At 51.2% G+C, this 4,730-nt stretch overlaps 1 pseudogene; it reads left to right on the forward strand.

The window, feature by feature from the left end:
* The first annotated feature begins 4,133 nt into the window (after positions 1-4,133).
* On the forward strand, positions 4,134-4,333 carry LOC142863770 (uncharacterized; annotated as a pseudogene).
* Positions 4,334-4,730: the final 397 nt, after the last annotated feature.

Raw genomic sequence — 4,730 nt, forward strand, 5'->3', positions numbered from 1 at the left:
AGTCAGACTCAGAGCACAAGAGAATCGGACCTCGGCCAGAAATTTGAACTTGATGAATGGAAACAACTGAAGGCAAACAGGGAGCAGCTGGGTCCGGCAGTGGGCAGGGGGACATTGGAGGACGATTCTGTAGTCCGAGATTCCATGGCTCTACGGCAAGCGCAGGCTCGGCACATAGTAGGTGCGCAACACACTCGTGTTGACTGAATGGGTGGATTCGATTACAACCAGCCCTCTGTCTTCTGACTCTGTCCAGCGTGACTCGCCCCTCTGGGCGCAGCACCCCCGCTCCTTTGGGAGTCTGCCGAGACTGTAATTCTAGCTGGGGGGATTCTTTTTTTTTTTTTTTTTTTTTGAGACAGAGTCTCACTTTGTTGCCCAGGCTAGAGTGCCGTGGCGTCAGCCTAGCTCACAGCAACCTCAAACTCCTGGGCTCAAGTGATCCTCCTGCCTCAGCCTCCCGAGTAGCTGTGACTACAGGCATGCGCCACCACGCCCGGCTAATTTTTTGTGTATATATTTTTAGTTGGTCAATTAATTTCTCTCTATTTTTAGTAGAGACAGGGGTCTCGCTCAGGGTGGTTTCGAACTCCTGACCTTGAGCAATCCGCCCGCCTCGGCCTCCCAGAGTGCTAGGATTACAGGCGTGAGCCACCGCGTCCGCCTATAGCTGGGGGAATTCTAAGCGAAATTCTAAAATGTCATTCTAGCGGGGGGAGGGGGGAAGCAGGTTTCTGAAGAAATGGGAAAGCGAGGTCCATTCCGTGCGAATTGACACTGTCCAGGGGAACCATCTGAATTGAGAGGTGAAGTATAATCTCAGCTACTGAGGGTCCCCACGGTGTGACACCAGCGTCCCTCTCTGCTTCTGTGCCCGCACTCCTCCTTGGTGTATTTTCAGTCCCTGGATGTGCCCTGCGCTGTCTGTCTTTTCTGCATTTATCTGACTATTTTTCAAACCTGGCGTATCCCTCCTGCCGTCTCCCCCTGTGGAAATCCTGCGAGGCCTGTCACACATGCCACCTCCTCCGGGAAGCTTTCCCTGATCTTCATTTTCTTCAAAGCACTAGATGAGACCTACAATTCCCTTCCTGGATTGTTTAAGGGATCACGGTCTGTCTTCCCCACCCTGAGACTCCTTGGCGGAGACCTTGTCCCTCTTGTCTACAGCTGCATCTCCGGGCCCTGCCACGGAGCCTGGGACACAGCCGGGGCTGGAAGAACCTGTTCGGACGGACCCAGCCTTGGGGCAGCACACAAGCAAGACCGGTGAAGGATTCTGCCCCGGAGTTTGACTCTGGAGTGGGGACTTGGGAGCGTAGGTCCCTGCTGAGTCATCTGGTGGTCACCTGTCATGAGCTCCTGCAGCCCTTGGGACCCTCTGTCCTGGCTCATACTCCTCCTCGGGCTAGAGGCTCGTTTATTCTTTAAGTCCAGAGTTACCCCACAACCTTCCAGCAAATTATTTCCTCGTTTAAGTGGAGCTGTTTCTGATCCTCACTGTCACAGACCCCTAAATACATACTGATCTTTATAGTGGATGCTCATTTGGAGAAGAGGAAACTGAGGCAGGGCTTACCCTGTGTCCCAGATCCACTTGTGGGATCTGGGGACGTTTCCTAAATTCCTGTTGAGCTTGGCTGATGGAAAGCCAACTCAGAATGAGATGAAGCCCCTCCGCCCTGTTTTCTAAGTTTCCTGCACGGGGTTGGGGTCCTCCTGGCCCCTACACCTCTCCCAGACCATGCAACGCTCTGGGTCTCCATAGCCTTCCCCCTTCTCCATGTTCCTGTCCAGTCCGGTTGGACTCACTACAGCATCTAAGCCCTTACACTGGGATGATTTCTTCCCTTGTCATCAGTCATGACTGATGTCTTAGCGCCATTCATTCACTCGCCAAATATTTCTTGAGCACCTGCTATGTGCGTGGTCCTGTTCTAGAAAGTTGGGCTAGATCACTCCCCCGCCCTCACCGAGCTTGCATTAGCGATGGGAGATCGACAGCAAGCAGCAAAGCATAATCAGGGAGAACACTGCAGGTTGAGCTGGGTGAGTCACATGGATATCGGGGGAAATGTGGTCCAGACTTAGGGACCACCAAGTGCAAAAGGCTCTAAGTGTGAAGCTTTGGAATCCAGCAAGTGTAGGTTGCCATTCCCTAATTCTCCACCTTCCGTCTGTGTGAGCTTGGGAAAGCTAATTAACCTCTCTGAGCCTCAGTCTCCTTATCTGTGAAATGGGGATAAAAGTGAGTGCCTACCCATCGAGCAGCTGGAACAGAGCTGACACTCAGAATCTGTTGTTAAACCTCAGCCCTGCCCGATCCCAGAGATTTGGGGAACAACCGCGGGGAAAGTCCGTGGTGGCAGTGGGCAGGGTAGTGTGACAAGTCAGGGCATCAGCTCTCGCTCTGTCATTTAGTAGCCCTGTGACCTTGGGTAAGTTTATGTAACCTCAGTCTCCTCACTTTAAAAGTGGGATAATAATAGCGACGACATCAGAGAGCCATTGTGAGGAATAAATGAGAGAATTGTGGACCGTGCGCAGGAGGTGGGCTCAGCCCCGAAGAAGCTCTCAATGAATGGCAGCTATTTTTTGACGGAAACCCATGGGGAGAGAGGCTTTCTTTTCTCAGTGGGATTGCTAAACTGGTAGAATGTGAGCCTAGAGCTGCTAGTGGCCATCTGTGGGAGGCCCCGACTGCAAAGGAAGCCAGCCCGGAGAAGGCAGAGCAGAGAGGTGGACAGGAAGGGACTCCTGGTGACTTTTTTTTTTTTTTTTGTAATGCAACTTTTAAAAATAACATTAAGAACGTATTACCAGGGGGCTGCGGGAGACGTGCATTTAACGTATGCAAATCCAAGCCTGCGTGCTCCCCTCGGCACTGAGCAAGTGAGTGCAACCCTTAGGAAACAAAGGGCCAGGTAAGAAACCCAAGTGCCAGCCCAAACGGTGAGGACTGGACTTGTCCCTCCGTGGCTTCCGTAGCCGAGGGAGGCACAAAACCAAGCCTCCCTTCTGCTCTGTGGGGATGCTTGCGGACCTCATCCCAACTCGGAGTACCAGGATGCCCTTTCATAGAAACCTCCCAAAATCTCACCAACCTGCACATGGATCTGTCGTTTGAGAAAAGGCATAATAACAAAAAGCCACTATGAATTATTATACACTTTTTAAAAATTTTTTAAAAATTGCACTGGTGCCGAAGAACGAGTCATATGTCTGTGTGTGGGAGGTATTGTTTATTCATTCTATGGACAATTCCAGCTGCACTTTGGCTGCGCGGACTCTCTCTGGAGCCCAGCCCCCACGCCTCTGCAGCCTGCAGGTTGCAAGGGAGCGGTTCTCGGTACACGGCCAGCGGCCCACTGAGTGGGTCTGAGCCCCCACCTAAAGGCCACAAGCTGGTCCCCAAAGGCCACACGCTCCCTCTGGCTCTCATGAACAAGTTGCACGCATCCATTTCCAGCTTAATGCATGACTAAGTGCCACTTTCTAGGAACCTACTAAGTGAGTTACTACAATCGACTAGTCATAACTAAAATTAGCATGTTACCGGGGTTTACCCAGAACCCAGCTGCAGTGTTCTTCTTGGAAGCCTGGCTCTGGCACGACGTTCGCTGGCGTTGTAAAACTCCCACTGCACAAGTCGGAGAGCGGGAACTTAGGGGGTTGTAGACGGCTACATAGCTCGCTACAGCCTCGAACTCCTGGACTCAAGCCATCCTCCCACCTCGGCCTCCCAGAGTGCTAGGATTACAGGCATAAGCCAAAGCATCCAGGCCTGAGGTTGGGTAATTCCTTTCCTTGGTTCCTTTGGGTCAAGGACCCATCTCTTTGGCCTTGCCTAAGTGAGCCAAAAATCAAAAGCACTTGAGAGCCGTCGTTCTAGGATCTGGAAATTCAGAAATCTCCTCTCTGGCATAGGTCAGCCTCCCGTGTCAAGATCCCTGATGGTTCTAGCTGCTCTTAATGTCAGTCCCCATTCTGCACCTTCAAACCACAACGAGTTACCCACGTGACACACTCTAAACAACTGGTATCCATAAATGACATTGAAACTCCTGTTCCGACCTCCAAATGCCCAAGATGCCCTGCATTCATTTAATAAATATTCATCAAGACGCAAATATAGGACTATACTTTTCAGGATCATTTCTCTAGTTCGTTGCTAGAGAAGCTTCTCTGGACGGGTGGAGCTCCAGAAACCCATGGAGGAGGCGTGGGGTTCTCTCCTCTTGGTGCTGCTTTGCTGCAACTGCCATTTGCCATCGAGGATTGTTCTTCCCCCCTCTTTGGGGGAGTAAGAGGGCGAGGATGCAGTCTGAGTGGCTCCCATTATGAAGGAAAAACAGACCCAAATATGTCAGGCATGTATTCGATCCAGGGCATACGGTGGTAATCGAGATGGTCGCGTCCCCTGTCTGCAGGGGGCTTACAGTCTGGTGCCAGAAAGACACTACATAAGTAAACAGAGCAATTCCACAATTCCACACACTTAAAATAATCAACAAGATGTTAAGGTAGAGAACAGCGCATGAGGCCCTATTTAAACACAGTGGTCAGGGAAGTTATCTTAGTCCATTTTGTGTTGCCATAACGGAACACCTAAGGTTGGGTAATTTTTTTTTTTTTTTTGAGACAGGGTCTCACGTTGGTGCCCAGGCTGGAGTGCAGTGGCCTCATCATAGCTCACTACAGCCTCGAACTCCTGGACTCAAGCCATCCTC

The sequence above is a fragment of the Microcebus murinus genome, chromosome 22, assembly GCF_040939455.1.
Source record: "Microcebus murinus isolate Inina chromosome 22, M.murinus_Inina_mat1.0, whole genome shotgun sequence".
NCBI lineage: Eukaryota > Metazoa > Chordata > Mammalia > Primates > Cheirogaleidae > Microcebus > Microcebus murinus.